Raw genomic sequence first — 18,674 nt, forward strand, 5'->3', positions numbered from 1 at the left:
GGAATCTTACCAGATATACTGTGTAAGGTATCAGTGGAAAAATCATAATTTGCTAAATATTGTAATCATGTTTGTATGTAGGTGTCATCTTGGGATTGTGAGATAGGTATGTACGGTACATCTGTATTTCAAACTTGTGTTGTGCATCTGGGTGACAGCCCCAAACAGAGTGGCATCAGCACTATCTAGCTTGTTTGATGGCCCATCAAGGGACATCAGCTGTACAATGAACCCATTGAAAGAAGCCAGGGGTTACACCTTATGAGACAGCAAGGCATGTAGGGGCAGGCCTATGGACAGAACTCGAAGGCTTTTCCATGCCATGTGCTGGGAAGCTTGTGTTTGGGACAAAGGAAGCACAAGCTACATGGCAAAAAGGAATATAAAAGACAGCTGCATTATCTCCATCGTGTCTTCAATCCTGCTGCTTACCTCTGGAGCAACTTTTTACAAAGGAAGCTCTGAACAAAGGACTGAACAACCCATCCAAGCTGAGGATCTGTTCCAGAGGGACTTTCAAGCCAGCAAACTCACCAATACTGCTCAGAACCTGATATATGGACTTTGAAGTCTTATATATTTATCTGATTGCTTTACAGTTTAACAACTTTCTTCTTGTTCTTTCTTTTTTCTTTATAACAAACCTTTAGTTTTAGACACTAAAGGATTGGCTGGCACCATGATATTTTGGGCAAGATCTAAACTAAAATTGGCCTGGCAACGGGGCTGGCTCTTTGGGGTCAGAAGAATATTTTGTTTTGTGAGCAGAGCTTTTAAATAACTTCTCACTGTACTGGACCTATGTGCTGACTGGGAGCCTGTCACAGAGTCCCCGGGCGATGGTCTGGAACTGCTCCCCATGAAGCCAGGAAGGACTCTGGGGAAGTCTCCTCTCTGTGAGCAGCCTGTCTTCAGGACACAAAGCTCACACAGCCTCCCCCTTCCTGGGTCTGACCTCGGAGCATTCAGCATCCCCTGCCCCTCCATGCGTTTCCCTCAGCGAGTCCGCCCAGGCGGGGTCTTGGGGAACCCAGAGGGTCCTGCCCCCCAACTTCGCAGTCAGACGGGACTCTCAGCCAGCCAGTAAAACAGAGGTTTATTAGATGACAGGAACATGGTCTAAAACAGAGCTTGTAGGTGCAGAGAAGAGGACCCCTCAGCCGGGTCCATTTTGGGGGGCAGTGAGTCAGACAACCACGTCTGCCCTTCACTCCATGTCTCCAGCCAGCCCCAAACTGACTCTCTCCAGCCCCTCCTCCTCTGGGCTTTGTCCCTTTCCCAGGCCAGGAGGTCACAGGATTCCTTTGTTCTCCAACCCTTTAGCTCTCACCTTGCAGGGGGGAAGGGCCAGGCCGTCAGTTGCCAGGAGACAGAGTGTCGGCCATTTATGTACCCTGGCCCTTTGCTCTGCAACAATTACACCCCCTTATCCCACCCCCTAGAGACTTAAGAACTGCATAGGGGAAACTGAGCACCCCTATAGTATTCAGAGGAAACAATAAGAACAGTCCCACTTCGTCACAGCGCCAGAGAACTGGAATGCAATAATATGTGATTTCTTTTTTTAGCTTCTCAATAACCAGTGTGGGGGATCAGGAGCACAATCTGTGACTGGCTGGCAAGTCTAACTTCAATGTTAACCACCAGTTTTGGGAGAATCCCTTTTGCAGCCTGCTCTGACCTTGGCATTTTCAGTGAGGGCTACCCCAGGCACACTGGGTCACAGAGAGAGTATGGCTATTTGGGCATCTAGTAAAGGGTTCTTAAACAATTCCCAACTATCATTCACATTTTTCTGATTAAATTCTTCCTCCCAGATGATTTGGCTCATAACTGTTTTCAGTTTTGTGAAATTGGGCCATTTAAAGCACCAAGTATCTATATCACTGGCCTGGACTTTATTCTGCTGGCACATTATAAATGTGACCAAGTCATGATCACTTGTGCCTAGCCTAGTGTTAATTTTTAGTTCTGTGATCAGTTCCTCTTTAGCTGTCAAGACAGGGTCTAACAAAGAATTCTCCCATGTTGGCTGCAACCGTTTTTTGAATTAGGAAATTCATCTCTAATATTTAGAAATTTGAAGGATGTTTTAGGCCTGGCAGCATGAGACCCCAGCATGCATCACTCAGATTGAAGACCCCCATGATCACACAGCTAGAGCCAGATCCAGTACAGGTTTTGACTGGATGCTTTTATCATGGAAGAAGTGATCAGACAAAGAGGGAGCCAGAATTTTCTAGGTATCCTCTGGAAACTATGATATCAGACTGGCCAAGCTGGCACGACTACCCTATGACTTCATGGATGTTGTGGCCATATTGGCCAATTCCTCCTTTTTCTTTACATGCGAGAAGACTGGACGCTCCAGGGCTGGAACAGATTCCAACACATTCTTCAGCTACAGATCCAAGATCCTTCAGCTGCAGATCCAAGATCATCAGATCGTTCCCCTCCTGCAGAAGAGGAGGTAACCTCGGAAGTGGAATATCAAGAGGGACCGCCACACGCTGAGTTTCCTTCTGACTCAGGGGAATTCAGAACTGTTCATTCCCCAGTGGGAATGTGGGAGTAGCAACAGCTTTGTCTGCCTCTGAGGATGCAATTCAGTTCCCCAATTAGTGCATAGGATGGCACTGACCCTGAATTTACCATCTCTAGCACTAGGGGAGACGGCACATCCCGTATCTGACATCTTAGGATCAGTGATGAACCTAAAGTCTCTTTACCCATATTCAAAGGGTTGTTATGACAACCAGCAAAGACCTTTGGTCCAAGACGTCTTCATGCCAGCCAGTTTCTAAAAAGTCAAATCCCACAGAAAGGCTTCTCTTGCTTTCACATACATCCACAGCCAAATTCCCTGGTCACAGCAGCTGAACTTCAAGACCGAGATCAAGTTTTCAACCTTCTATTCCAATGGATAAAGAAGGAAGGAAGTTAGATTCTCTGGGTAAGAAATCATTTTCTTCTGCATCCTCAAACATGCGTATAGCCAGCTTCCAAGCGGTGATGGTCAGGAATCAATTTCAGTTGTGGGAAAAGATGGCCCTTTTCACCAGACACCCACCAGAGGGCCAAAGGACAACAGCTGTTATTCACAAAGGCCAAAATGTAGCTAAATATTCCCTTAGGGCACCATTTGACATCTCTGATAATCCTCTAGATCACTGGCAACAGCAGTGTCTCTGTGTAGACATGCTTGGCTACATTCATCTTCCCTCCCACTGGATATCAGGGCCAAAACTGAAGATTTACCCTTCAGAGGAGATGACTTATTTAGTGTTAAGACTGATGACACATTGGGCAAATGGAAGGAGATTCGGTCTACAGCTCGGCCTCCAAGGTTATGCCACCTTACAGGAGAAGAACTTCTACCCCGGTGTTTAGATATGACAGGCAGTACACACCACTTTCTTCATCCACCTCTTGTCAGAGGAGGTGACGGTTTCATCAGCAACAAACAGAGTCTCAGACTCAGGACAGGAAGAAATCTGAGAAACCTCATATGAGGCAAAGAATCTCTCAGCCACATCCCCTCATGTTAGTCGAGAGCTTTGAGCCAATTTTAGTAAATCAATTGGGGAACCATCTGTCCACATTTTACAATGCTTGGACAACTAGCACCTCGGACAGCTGGGTTTGGATATGGTAACGGAGGTTATACCATCCAATTCAGGTGACTCCCTCCATACCACACCCACTCCTCCCTCTTCCAGGCTCCTCCCACGAAACACTGCTAGGGATAGAAGTACGCGATTTCTGAATGTGGGTGCGAGAGAACAAGTTCCCTTGGCTTCTGGAAACAAAAGGATCTGCTCCCGCTACTTTCTAATCCCCCAAAGAACAGAGACCTCAGACTGATGTTAGATCTTCAGGATCTCAGAAAATAGACCACGAGGTTTCAGTTCAGGATGCTTTCCTTGCGTCGAATCATTCCCCTTCTCCTCCGGCTGCTCCAGACTGGCCGCTGCTCTCGATCTCAAGGAGGCGTATTTCCACTTTCTCAGAGATCATCCCACCAAAAGCACTTATGCTTTGTCCTGGCTTTGCTCCGTGCTCAGTATTCTCCACTGCCCCGAGTATTTACCGAGTGTCGACCTCCGGTAGCGGCACAGACATGTTTCTCTTCCCTACTTAGCTGATCGGCTGCCGAAGGGCCAGTCCGAAGAAGAATTAGCGACCGGCATTCAGAGCATTCAGAACCTATCTTCATAAACAAGCCAAAAATCACTTCTCATCCCTCTCAAAAGATTCCCTGCATGGCGATTGCCTGTCTCAGGAAGGGCCTTTCTACCGGACAGAAACTCTTGAAAATACCAGATTTTCGACATTCACTGACAATACAGCCAGTGCAAATGGCAAGGTTTGGCCTGAGGCTGCTGAGACTCTTGGCATCAGTGACAACCCCCTACGCCAGGCCCGGAAGGAGGCCTCTTCAGTGCTGGGCTCTGCAGCAGTTCAGTCCCAGTCTGGACAGCCTGCTGAAGAGGATTGCAACCCCCTAGAAACCATTCACTCTCCAGCCTGGCGGCCGCAGCCACAGAATGCACTCAAGGGAGGAATATTCGCCCTCTCAACCGAAATGAATAGTAACCCTGGTGCATCCAGGACAGGCTGGGTGCACATCTTCACACCCAGGTAGCAAAGGCCCTTTGGGTTCTCCAGGCAACCCTCGGGTAAGAGGCAGCGACAACCCCACGCTCTGCTGGTAGGATCCAGCTCTGAGCTGCCCCAAAGGTCAGGGAGATCTGGCTTCTGGGGTTGCATCTCAGTGAGGAGTGTTGGGTTCCTGGGCCTGTTATGTGGACAGGCAGGGGCTGGCAGAGTTCCCAGGGGCTGGCAAAGGCTGGCAGAGGTGGATGGGGTTCCCGGGGCGGGTGGGGTTCCCTGTGGCTGGCAGGGCTCCCAGGGGTGGGTGGGGTTCCTAGGAACTGGCAGGGGCTGGCAGGGGTGAGCGGGGCTCCCTGGGGCTGGGAGGGTTCCCAGTGTCTGGCGGGCGCTGGCAGGATGAGTGGGGCTCCCCGGGGCTGGGAGGGCTCCCAGCACAGCCCCAGAGTGTGAGTGAGCTGGGTTAGTGCCATCTCTCTTTGTCTCCCAGCAGAAAGAGCTGCCCCACCAGGGACCTTACCGGAGTGTCTCCAAGGGGCAGATCACTCTACGTCCAGGTGCCTTCCCAAGTCCCCTACTGTTGGGGCCTGGAGTGGAGCTGACCTGGGGGTACCACGCAGCCTGGCCCTCCCGCAGGGATCTGTGAGCCATCATTGATTGACTGAATAGCTGAGCAACGGCAGGCGTGTGCCTGGGGAGCGGCTCAGTGAGCAGTGATGAACGGGCTCATTGGGGTTGACAGCCCCAGTGCGTGGCCCTGCCCCTGCCCCTGCCCCTGCCCCAGCCCCAGCGTGTGGCCCTGCCCCTGCCCCAGCCCCAGTGCGTGGCCCTGCCCCTGCCCCAGCCCGGCCCTGCCCACAATCATGCACTGACGCATGCGGTTTGTGAATACGCCAGTAACGGCTGAGCTGGGTGCTCTCCTCCAAGCCCCGTTCGACCCACTCTTAGGGTGGTTCCCAGCCTCAGTATTCAAAGGCAGCCAGGCCCCGCCAGGCCCCCGCCTCTCCAGAGTGCTTCTGGAAATGCACCGAGAGAAGAACAAAAGAACCCTCCTGGCCCCCATCTGAGGGTGGCCTCCCCATCCCACATCCCCAGTCCCAGCTCCCATCACAGCCCCGCCATGCAATGGAACCTGCTCCGGTGGGACAAGCCGGACGGGTGGGGCGTGTCCAGATGTGCAGTGTGATGCCCTGGCACAGATCCCTTCACAGAACCACAGCAGTTTGGAGGCTGAGCACATGGAATGGGAAACCCAAGGGGAGCACAGGCCGGCTGCAGAGGGACCGACTTTGCTTTAGCCAGCTGTACATCAGGAGTGACTCCAGAGTCAAGGGAGCTGCTCTGGCGTGAGAGGAGAATCACGGCTAGAAAGACCAAATTCTTGGGGTGACGCCAGGGAGGAGTCGGGCCGGGAAAGTTATTTCAATCTGCACCTCGGGGAGTGCCTGGGGCCTGGGATGGTTGGTAAGCCCTGGGCACTGTAAAAAGTTGCTCCAGAGGTAAGCAGCAGGATTGAAGACACGATGGAGATAATGCAGCTGACTTTTATATTCCTTTTTGCCATGTAGCTTGTGCTTCCTTTGTCCCAAACACAAGCTTCCCAGCACATGGCATGGAAAAGCCTTCGAGTTCTGTCCATAGGCCTGCCCCTACATGCCTTGCTGTCTCATAAGGTGTAGCCCCTGGCGTCTTTCAATGGGTTCATAGAATCATAGAATATCAGGGTTAGAAGGGACCTCAGGAGGTCATCTAGTCCAACCCCCTGCTCAAAGCAGGACCAATCCCCAACTAAATCATCCCAGCCAGGGCTTTGTCAAGCCTGACCTTAAAAACCTCTAAGGAAGAAGATTCCACCACCTCCCTAGGTAACCCATTCCAGTGTTTCACCACCCTCCTAGTGAAAAAGTTTTTCCTAATATCCAACCTAAACCTCCCCCACTGCAACTTGAGACCATTACTCCTTGTCCTGTCATCTGCTACCACTGAGAACAGTCTAGAGCCATCCTCTTTGGAACCCCCTTTCAGGTAGTTGAAAGCAGCTATCAAATCCCCCCTCATTCTTCTCTTCCGCAGACTAAACAATCCCAGTTCCCTCAGCCTCTCCCCATAAGTCATGTGTTCCAGTCCCCTAATCATTTTTGTTCCCCTCCGCTGGACTCTTTCCAATTTTTCCACATCCTTCTTGTAGTGTGGGGCCCAAAACTGGACACAGGACTCCAGATGAGGCTTCACCAATGTCGAATAGAGGGGAACGATCACGTCCCTCGATCTGCTGGCAATGCCCCTACTTATACATCCCAAAATGCCATTGGCCTTCTTGGCAACAAAGGCACACTGTTGATTAATATCCAGCTTCTCATCCACTGTAACCCCTAGGTCCTTTTCTGCAGAACTGCTGCCGAACCATTCGGTCCCTAGTCTGTAGCGGTGCATGGGATTCTTCCGTCCTAAGTGCAGGACTCTGCACTTGTCCTTGTTGAACCTCATCAGATTTCTTTGGCCCAATCTTCTCATTTGTCTAGGTCCCTCTGTATCCTATCCCTACCCTCCAGCGTATCTACCTCTCCTCCCAGTTTAGTGTCATCTGCAAACTTGCTGAGAGTGCAGTCCACACCATCCTCCAGATCATTAATGAAGATATTGAACAAAACCGGCCCCAGGACCGACCCTTGGGGCACTCCGCTTGATACCAGCTGCCAACTAGACATTGAGCCATTGATCACTACCCGTTGAGCCCGACGATCTAGCCAGCTTTCTATCCACCTTATAGTCCATTCATCCCGCCCATACTTCTTTAGCTTGCTGACAAGAATACTGTGGGACACCATGTCCAAAGCTTTGCTAAAGTCAAGGAACAACACGTCCACTGCTTTCCCCTCATCCACAGAGCCAGTTATCTTGTCATTGAAGGCAATTAGATTAGTCAGGCATGACTTGCCCTTGGTGAACCATGCTGACTGTTCCTGATCACTTTCCTCTCCTCGAAGTGTTTCAGAATGGATTCCTTGAGGACCTGCTCCATGATTTTTCCAGGGACTGAGGTGAGGCTGACTGGCCTGTAGTTCCCAGGATCCTCCTTCTTCTCTGTTTTAAAGATGGGCACTACATTAGCCTTTTTCCAGTCATCCGGGACCTCCCCCGATCGCCATGAGTTTTCAAAGATAATGGCCAATGGCTCTGCAATCACATCCGCCAATTCCTTTAGCACTCTCGGATGCAGCGCATCCGGCCCCATGGACTTGTGCTCGTCCGGCTTTTCTAAATAGTCCCCAACCACTTCTTTCTCCACAGAGGGCTGGTCACCTCCTCCCCATGCTGTGCTGCCCAGTGCAGCAGTCTCGGAGCAGACCTTGTTCGTGAAGACAGAGGCAAAAAAAGCATTGAGTGCATTAGCTTTTTCCACATCCTCTGTCACTAGGTTGCCTCCCTCATTCAGTAAGGGGCCCACACTTTCCTTGACTTTCTTCTTGTTGATAACATACCTAAAGAAACCCTTCTTGTTACTCTTAACATCCCTTGCTAGCTGCAACTCCAGGTGTGATTTGGCCTTCCGGATTTCACTCCTGTATGCCTGAGCAATATTTTTATACTCCTCCCTGGTCATTTGTCCAATCTTCCACTTCTTGAAAGCTTCCTTTTTGTGTTTAAGATCAGCAAGGATTTCACTGTTAAGCCAAGCTGGTCGCTTGCCATATTTACTATTGTTTCTACACATTGGGATGGTTTGTCCCTGTAACCTCAATAAGGATTCTTTAAAATACAGCCAGCTCTCCTGGACTCCTTTCCCCCTCATGTTAGTCTCCCAGGGGATCCTGCCCATCAGTTCCCTGAGGGAGTCGAAGTCTGCTTTTCTAAAGTCCAGGGTGTGATGAAGCGGATCTGTTCTTAATGTTTCCTCTGAATATTGTGGGAGTGCCTCAGTTTCCCCTATGCAGTTCTTAAGTATCTAGGTGGTGGGATAAGGGTGTATGATCGTTGCAGAGCCCTAGAGGGCAGGTGTGTGCAGGGGTCTGGACACAGAGAATGGCCGACACCCTGTTTCCTGGCAACTGATGGCCTGGGCCCTTCCCCCCTGCAAGGTGAGAGCTAAAGGGTTGGAGAACAAAGGAATCAGGTGACCTCCTGGCCCGGGAAAGGGACAAAGCCCAGGGGAGGAGGGGCTGGAGAGAGTTTCAGTTTGGGGCTGGCTGGGGACATGGAGTGAAGTGCAGACGTGGCTGTTTGGCTCACTGCCCCCCAAAATGGACCCAGCTGAGGAGTCTTGTTCTCTGCACCTACAAGCTCTGTGTTAGACCATGTTCCTGTCGTCCAATAAACCTCTGTTTCACTGGCTGGCTGAGAGTCACGTCTGACTGCGGAGTTGGGGTGCAGGACCCTCTGGCTTCCCCAGGAGCCTGCCTGGGCGGACTGGCTGTGGGAAGCGCACGGAGGGGCAGGGGATGCTGAATGCTCCGAGGTCAGACCCAGGAAGGTGGAAGCTGTGTGAGCTGTGTGTCCTGCAGACAGGCTGCTCCCAGAAAGGAGACTTCCCCAGAGTCCTGACTGGCTTCGTAGGGAGCAGTTCCAGAGCATCACCCAGGGACTCCGTGACACAGGGTCCGTATTCTGCTGCTCTCCTTTCTTCCTTGTGTCAGGATCCTGAACTCGACCATCTCATGGTCACTGCCTGCGAGGTTCCCATCCACTTTTGCTTCCCCTACTAATTCTTCTATGAATATTTGCTACCTGTTTGTATCTCAGCCATATTGTTTTCTTGGGTGATGCCCCAAGACAGATTTGTATCCCAGCTAGCCAGCCTGCTTGTTGGCCCAGTAAGGACAATCAGCTCATCGTGTGAGCCCCCTTGAGACATTTCATAGAGTGATGAGGCAGTGGCTGCTCTGTGACTCAGTGTGGCATGTAAGGACATGTGACCTGAGACTCCATCTTTGTGCCAGGTTTCAGGGTAATAGCCGTGTTAGTCTGTAGTCACAAAAAGAAAAGGAGGACTTGTGGCACTTTAGAGACTAACCAATTTATTTGAGCATAAGCTTTCGTGAGCTACTTTCCAGGCACTTGGGCTGAAAGCATAAAAGAGGAGACAGTGACATCAGGGCTTTGTCTTCATTCCTGTTCCACACCTCTGGACAGGTTTTCTAACAATGGAAAGCTTTGAAGAAAGGACTGATGACCCCCAATCTAACGGGTGAACCAGAGAGATGTATTACAAGCTAGCAGACTTACCATCACTGCCATGAACCTGACCTGCAGACTCTGAAATCCCTTGGAATCTATATGATTCCTTTAGCCATTGAAAACTTTCTTCTTCTTTTTTTATTAATAAACCTCTAGTGATAGTTCTCCTAAAGGACATGGCTACTGTGTGGTATTTGGTAAGATCTAAAGTATATATCCATTGACCCGGGGCAATGGCTGATCCTTTGGGATTAGAAGAACCACATGTATGATGACTCTGGTGATTGGGCTGGAATGCCAAGGGGACTGTGTTTTAGCTCCTTATTAACCAGTGTGGTGAGACAGGAGCTCATTTTTGTTCCTGGCTTGGTGAAATCTAAGGTTAGAATAGCCCCCTGTTTGCGGGGGTGACTGCCCTGTTTTTTATCAGTCTGTCCTGCATTTGGCATTCTCAGCTGTGACCCACGCTCGGCACAGTCACAGTGGGAACCTGCCGGAGCTCTGCAAGGACGGCTTAACCCCCGAGGGGGGACGGTTAACCCCCGAGCACCAGGCCAGCTCTCTCCGGCCATGCTCAAGCTCACGCTGCGGAAGGAGAGCGCAATGCAGATCGCCGCACAGCGCAGTCCCCACGCCGGGGTCAGGATCCAGCCTCGCCCCTCCACACACTGTCATGAGCCACGCTCCTAGATTCTCTGTGGCACTTGTGCCCATTCACACGGCCAGCCCCAGGGCACAGTGCCAGGATGTGCATCTGCTCCAAATGCAGCAGGGTGTGTTTCCCACCGGCGGAGGGCCACCCGCCCAGGCTCTGCCCCAGGCCCTCGCACCCTGCACTGGTGGCCTGGAAAGTGCAACCTCCGCAGTCCTGAGCCTCCCGAACGAGCCCCTGAAACATGATGACCCCCCCTGGGGCTGCGTGAGGAAGGAATCAAAGGCTCTCCATGTCTCCCCTTCTCTTTGTGGCCCATGCCCATTATTCCCCAGGCCTGGGGCAGCAGCAGGTGTAGGCCGGGTCCAGGCTCCAAAGAAGCTCGGTTAGCAGGAGGAGCTGAATCCGGGCATCCCCTGGTCACACCCCTTCCAGCCAGCACGGCCCTCTGAGGTCACTGCCCTCAGTGAATCTTCTGCTTGGGGGCGGCTGGGCCCTGCGCTGGCGCACACCCAGGGCTGACGAAGTGTCCAAAGCGGGAGAGGACACAGCGTGGGGCAGCACAGAGCGGGAGAGCGGTGTGTGCCCCTGAGAGAAAAGGGGGCGCAGCCACTCCACCCCCACCCTGTCAGGGCAGGAGCAAGGGGCCTCGGCGACCCCCATTATGTCAGAAAAGGCTGCGAGTGCCGGGGTCTCGGGAGGAGCCCTCCTGTGACAAGTGCCAGCATTGGGGCGAGCGGGACCCTCTAGTCCATCCGGCAGCGGATGCTCTCGCGTGTCCTACCGGCCGGTTGGCGAAGTGACGGGTCATTCGCTGCCGGGGAAGGCGAGATTTTCCATCAATCACAGAGCATCCTGCTGTCACAGAGTGTGGGGGAGTCCGGGCCCTGCACCCCTCTTCCTGGGAATCATCGTGACTCTCAGGCAGCCAGTAAAACGGAAGGTTTATTGGACAACAGGAACACAGTCTCAAACAGAGCTTGTGGGTACAACCAGGACCCCTCATTCCAGTCCTTCTGGGGGGCAGGGAGCTTAGACCCCAGCCCTGGGGTTCCCTGCGTTTGACCACCCAGGCCCAAACTGAAACCAAAACCCCTCCAGCCGGCTCCCTCCTGCAGCCTTTTTCCCGGGCAGAGGTGTTACCTCCCCCATCCCCCCCTCCCACCCCCACCCCCACCCCGCTCAGGGTACAGGTTACCCTGGAAGTGCCTCTGGTTGGGGCTGCCCAGGAAACCAGGTTGGGAGGGGCGCTCGGGCTGCAAGGCCAAGGAGCCGCAGTCTATGCTGCTGTGCCCAGTGGTCTGTGGGGCAGCGGGGGCCTGTCTGGGAGAAGATGGCTGGGAGCCGAGGAGCATGCCGGCCCATGGGAGGAGAAGATGGGAGGACAGATGCTGCAGCAGAGCAAGATCAGGCCCCGTCGGGGCATTCAGCTGGGCTATCTGGGGCTGAAGCTCTTCGCCCCCATACCCTAGTTCTGGGCTGTTGTCTTCCCAAGGTGCAGCCCAGTGTGGTGGTGTCCTGCAGCCCGGTGTGGACAGGCGGGGGCCGCCTGCAGTGCTCTCCCCTGCCAGCCCCGCAGGGAATGGTTTCAGCAGCTGATTGCGGGTGCAGCTCGGGCTGTGCAGCCCGGAGCACAGGGCAGAGCAGCCCTAGTTTGCATCTGGACTGAGCTGGGTCCGAGACGCTGCGTGAGCCTTGGGGACAGAATAACGAGAGTGCAGAGATCTGGCTACGCCCCCAGCCAGGCCCCTGGCCACACTCCTGGCATGCTCCTACACAAGGCAAGGCCATGAAGCTGGCTGTAGCTGCTCAGAGAATCTGCCAGGGCACTGGCCTCTGTATGCCACCGCAGCGTGAAGGGGCCGGCGTCAGTCCCTCATTCAGACCCACACCTCTGCCCACGCAGAACCCACGCACCCCCGTGGCCTGCACATGGCTCTGCGTTGGGCCCAGGGTCTAGCTGTGTCACAGGGGCCAGGGAAGCCAAGGGAGCCTGACCCGGTGTGACACACACACAGGGCCAGAGGTGCAGGAACAGTCACCTGCGGCTTTAACTGACCACTGCCTCCCGCCGCTCAGCCTGGGAGCGCCCACACTTGACTCGCTGCAGCCCGCAGGGAACGGTCCCCGCCTCCCCACAACACCCGAACGAGACAGCTCCAAATCCTGCCAGGCCTGACCCCTCCCCGAGCTGGGCCCATCCCCTGCCGCGCCTCGGACAGGCGCCCGCGCTGGGCTGGACCCCGGCTTGACCTCGCTCCGTTCGCAGAGGAGGCGAGGGCCAGGCAGGGCCGGGGGATGTGTGCGTCGCACTTTGGCGGCCCACGGTAGACTGGGAGGAGGCAAAGAGCCCCAGCCGGACAGCCTGATACTTGACCGGCCAGGGCTGAGCCCCGCTGCACTCCCAGCCCGGCACAGGCAGGCTCCACGCCCGCAGCAGCCTCTGCTCAGAGCCAGAGGGAGTCTCCACAGGCAGCCTCAACTGGGGCAGCCAGGGCCTAGGCCAAGGGCTGCACGGGCACCAACCCCCCTGTCCCACACTCTGTCCCTAGAGCACCCACCTATTCTGCTCTAGCTGGGGGGCAGAGGGGTGACTACAGGCTCAGCAACATGACCCCCGGTGAGTGACGAGCTCAGCAACACGACCCCCAGTGAGCGACGAGCTCAGCAACGCGACCCCCGGTGAGCGACGGGCTCAGTGACGCGACCCCCGGTGAGCTACAGGCTCAGCGACGCGACCCCCGGTGAGCGACGGGCTCAGCGACGTGACCCCCGGTGAGCGACGGGCTCAGCAACGCGACCCCCGGTGAGCGACGGGCTCAGCAACGCGACCCCCGGTGAGCTACGGGCTCAGCGACGCGACCCCCGGTGAGCTACGGGCTCAGCGACGTGACCCCCGGTGAGCGACGGGCTCAGCGACGCGACCCCCGGTGAGCTACGGGCTCAGCGACGCGACCCCCGGTGAGCTACGGGCTCAGCGACGTGACCCCCGGTGAGCTACGGGCTCAGCGACGCGACCCCCGGTGAGCGACGGGCTCAGCGACGCGACCCCCGGTGAGCGACGGGCTCAGCGACGCGACCCCCGGTGAGCGACGGGCTCAGTGACGCGACCCCCGGTGAGCGACGGGCTCAGCAACGCGACCCCCGGTGAGCGACGGGCTCAGCGACACGACCCCCGGTGAGCGACGGGCTCTGTGACGCGACCCCCAGTGAGCTACAGACTCAGCAACACGACCCCCGGTGAGCGACGGGCTCAGCGACGCGACCCCCGGTGAGCGACGGGCTCTGTGACGCGACCCCCAGTGAGCTACAGACTCAGCAACGCGACCCCCGGTGAGCTACGGGCTCTGTGACGCGACCCCCAGTGAGCTACAGGCTCAGCAATGCAACCTCCCGGTGAGCGACGGGCTCAGCAACACGACCCCTGGTGAGCGACGGGCTCAGCAACGCGACCCCCGGTGAGCGACGGGCTCAGCAACGCGACCCCCGGTGAGCGACGGCCTCAGCAACGCGACCCCCGGTGAGCGACGGGCTCAGTGACGCGACCCCCGGTGAGCGACGGGCTCAGTGACGCGACCCCTGGTGAGCGACGGGCTCAGCGACGTGACCCCCGGTGAGCGACGGGCTCAGTTACGCGACCCCCGGTGAGCGACGGGCTCTGTGACGCGACCCCCGGTGAGCGACGGGCTCAGTGACGCGACCCCCGGTGAGCGACAGGCTCAGCAATGCGACCCCCGGTGAGCGATGGGCTCAGCGATGCGACCCCCGGTGAGCGACGGGCTCAGTGACGCGACCCCCGGTGAGCTACGGGCTCAGCGATGCGACCCCCGGTGAGCGACGGGCTCAGCGATGTGACCCCCGGTGAGCGACGGGCTCAGTGACGCGACCCCCGGTGAGCGACGGGCTCAGTGACGCGACCCCCGGTGAGCGACGGGCTCAGCAGTGTGTCATTTGTAGAGGGAAGCTGTAGGCAGGTGCAGTGGAAGAAGCAGAACTGTCCGAAGCTCCTGCCCTGCTCTCTCCCGGTGGCTGTGTTGCTTCCAGCCCAACTCCTCACGCAGTCACCTCCCTGGTGCGAACAGTAGCCCGCTGAAATCACTGACGGTCAATAAGCCTGCTCCCAGCCTTTCCTGGGGTCAGGTGGGCAAGTCCTGTGGTAACAGGTTCTCTTTCTGCTGGTGGTGATCACACGACCAGCTGGTGTCACACCCTGTGACACAGCAGGGAGGGGGGAGTGTTGACCTGGGAATGTGGCAGGGGAGTTTCACTGGGGGTGGGAGACCTGAGAGCCTGTCACCTGAGCCAGGAGGGGGAGGGGGAGGTGACACCTCTGCCCAGGAATGTGAACAGAGGCTGCAGGAGGGAGCCTGCTGGGGGGGTTTAGTGTCAGTTTGGGGCTGGGTGGAGGAACACAGGGAACCCCAGGGCTGGGGTCTAAGCTCCCTGCTCCCCCAGAAGGACTTGACTGAGGGGTCCTGGTTGTACCCACAAGCTCTGTTTTGGACTGTGTTCCTGTGGTCCAATAAACCTTCCGTTTTACTGGCTGGCTGAGAGTCTCAGTGAATCCCAGGAAGAGGGGTGCAGGGCCTGGACTCCCCCACACTCCGTGACAACTGGTGGCAGCGGTGGGATGTACTGCACCCCGTGAATGGCGCTTCCTGCAGTAAGTGACTGGGGAGCAGTAAAACGAAGGGGGATTGACGGGGACCAGGCGTGCTGAAGATTCAGAGAGAGATGGTTTCAGGGGGCGGTTAACCCCTGGGAGTGTGTGACCAGAGAGAAGGACTTTTGCAGTAACAGGGTCCCCAGGGGGATTGCAGCGAGCGATCCCAGGGGCGGAGGAGTCTGCAGCTCGACCCTGGCAAAGAGGTGGTGACCTCAAGAAAGACTGGCACACTAGGGGTTTTTCCTGGAAACCGTGGAAAGCTGCCCGGACTGCGAGTGGCCAGCAGGGAGATGTACGCTAAACGCCTTAAGAACGACCTGGTGGAGCTGTGCAGGCAGAGGGGGCTGCGCATCGGGAGGTCCACCAAGGAACAGCTGATTGCCCAGTTGGAGGAGAGGGATCGCTTGGATGACCCGATCCCTGTCCCGGAGGGAAGCCGCCCGGCGGACGCAGCGTGGGCCCTGGGGCCTGACCGGGCTGGGATGGGTCAGACTGCTGCCAAGGACATCCCGAGACCCTTCCTACTTAGGCCTGGGGAAGGGGTTGGGGGAAGCCCAGCGAATACTGAGGGCACCCTGACCCCGGCAGCCAGCAGGGGATTCTCCCAGCGGAGCTCCCCGTCCCTGGAGCGGATGCGGCTGGAATGGGAGAGGGAGATGAAAATGAGGGAGCTGGAGGATCATGAAAAACAACGTCAACATGAGCAGGAGGAGAAGGAGAAACAACGTCAACATGAGCAGGAGGAGAAGGAGAGGGAGCGTCAGGAGAAGGAGAAACAAAGTCAGCATGAACTGGAGCTGGCCAGGCTGAGGAGCAGTGGGGCCCCCGCTGCGGTGAGTGCTGGGGGACCCAAGACTGCAAGGAACTTTGATAAGTGCTTCCTGGCCCAGCGGAAGGAGGGGGAGGACATAGATAGCTTCCTGACGGCCTTTGAGAACGCCTGCGAGATGCACAGGGTTGACCCTGCAGACAGGCTCCAGTTTCTCACCCCCTTACTGGACCCCAAAGCCGTGGAGGTGTACAGCCGAATGACAGGGGCGGAGGCAGGGGACTACGAACTGTTCAAACAGGCCCTGCTCCGTGAGTTTGGGCTGACCCCCGAGATGTACCGGAAAAGGTTCCAGAGTCAGTGTAAAATGCCTGAGATCACATACCTACAACTGGTCAACCGGATGCAGGGATATGCCCGCAAGTGGACAGCTGGGGCCCAAGCTAAAGAGGACCTGCTTGACCTAATCGTACTGGACCAACTGTATGAACAGTGCCCTTCCGACCTGAGGCTGTGGTTGGTGGACAAAAAGCTAGAGAACCCCCAGCACGCAGGGCAGCTGGCTGACAAGTTTGTGAACAGTCGGTCAGGGGGTAGCAGGGAGGAGTCCCAAAAGAACAGGCCTGGACCTCCCAGCGGGGAAATATGGAGAACCCCCTCCAAAGGGGAACGCCTGGCTTCAGGACCCTCCGAGCTGGTCGAGGGGACCAGCGTGACATGAGCTGCTATCACTGTGGCCAGAGAGGCCACATACGGACCCAGTGCCCCAGGCTCAGGGACAGACTGAGCAGATCCAACCTACCCAGGGTTAACTGGGTAGGGACCCAGCTGGATGAGGGGCAGACAGCCTAGGCAAGGGGGGCTGACAGCTTGCCATCTGCTCAGGAGGGAAGAGTACCCCAGGCCAGCTCCTCTGGAGGGCTGGAGGCTCTGGACTTAGGGTTCTCAGTTTACAGAGTGGGCGCGGGGCTGTCCCTCCGGAGAGAGTGCCTTGTTCCCCTGGACGTGGATGGGAGGAAGGTCAATGGATACTGGGATACGGGCGCAGAGGTGATGCTGGCCTGGCCCGAGGTGGTGGCCCCAGATCGGGTGGTGCCCAACACCTACCTGACCCTGACAGTGTGGGTGGGACCCCATTCAAGGTGCCCATGGTGAGGGTACACCTGAAATGGGGGGCCAAGGAGGGCCCCAAAGATGTGGGGGTGCACCACCATTTGCCCTATGAGGTGTTGATGGCGGGGACCTAGAGGACTGGGCAAGCAACCCCCAGAACGCCCTGGTCGTGACCCGTAGCCAGAGCCGGCGAGGGGCACTGTGCCCCGACCTTGGGGAGGGTACCACACTGGAGGCACAGGACCCTATCCTGCTGGGGAGGGAGCGCCGAGGGGCACAGCTCAGAGAGGCTGCGGCTTCAGACCTGGCCAGCGAGAGGGAACCGGTCCCAATCCCTTCCCCAGCCACTGAGTTCCAGGCCGAGTTGCAGAAAGACCCCTCCTTGCGGAAGCCCAGGGACCTGGCTGACCTCAGGGTGGTACAGACCATGGGGAGAGGATGCCAGGAGAGGTTCCTGTGGGAGAAGGGGTTCCTGTACTGGGAATGGGCTCCCCCAAGGGAAATGGAGCCCGGGGGGATCAGGAGGCAGCTGGTGGTCCCCCAGAAGTATCGCCGCAAGTTACTGTCCCTGGCCCATGACATCCCCCTCGCAGGGCACCAGGGAATCCGGCGCACCCGGCAGAGGCTGCTACAGAACTTTTACTGGCCCGGGGTCTTTACCACGGTCCGGCAGTATTGCCGATCCTGTGACCCCTGTCAGAGGGTGGGGAAGGCCCGGGACAAGGGAAAAGCAGCTTTGAGACCTTTGCCCATCATAGAGGAGCCTTTCCAGAAGGTGGCCATGGACATTGTGGGGCCTGTCAGCAAGACGACCCGGACAGGGAAGAAATACATTCTGGTGGTGGTAGATTTCGCCACCAGCTACCCCCAGGCAGTGCCCTTAGCTTCCATTGAAGCAGACACCGTGGCAGATGCGCTCCTGACCATTTTCAGCCGAGTGGGGTTCCCCAGGGAAGTCTTGACAGACCAAGGGTCCAACTTCATGTCGGCCCTGCTCTGGCGCTTGTGGGAGAAATGTGGGGCCCACCACAACTGGGCCTCAGCGTATCACCCCCAGTCCAATGGGCTGGTGGAGAGGTTCAATGGGACGCTAAAGATGATGCTGAAAACCCGCTCCCGATGGAGAGTCAGTGGAGGAGTATGTCCTGATCTTCCGAGAGAGACTGGCTGAACTCATGGGCCTCGCCAGGGAGAATCTGGCCAGAGCCCAGAGGAAGCAGAAGGTCTGGTATGACCGCACGGCACGGGCCCGTGCCTACGCCACCGGGGATCAGGTGATGGTTCTCATCCCTGTGAGAAAGAACAAACTACAGGCCGCCTGGGAGGGCCCTTTCAAGGTTGTCAAGCAGCTCAATGAGGTAAACTATGTGGTGGAGCTGTCGAACCGGGCGCACCACCGCCGGATGTACCATGTGAATATGATGAAGCCATATTATGCCAAAAGGAATGTGGTGTTGGCCGTGCATGGACATTGGGAGGAGCAGGGAGACGACCCTTTGGTAAATATTTTCCCTGGGACCGGGGCTGGCTCCCCCCTGGAAACAATTCCCCTCTCGGATCAGCTAACCCCTGCCCAGCAAGCCGAGATCAGGGGGGTGCTGCATCTGTACCGACAGCTGTTTTCCAGCCAGCCTGGACACCCTAATCTGACTGTCCACTGGGTGCAGACAGGATCGCATCCTCCTATA

This window comes from Chelonia mydas, chromosome 27 (assembly GCF_015237465.2).
Source record: "Chelonia mydas isolate rCheMyd1 chromosome 27, rCheMyd1.pri.v2, whole genome shotgun sequence".
Classification (NCBI taxonomy): Eukaryota; Metazoa; Chordata; order Testudines; family Cheloniidae; genus Chelonia; species Chelonia mydas.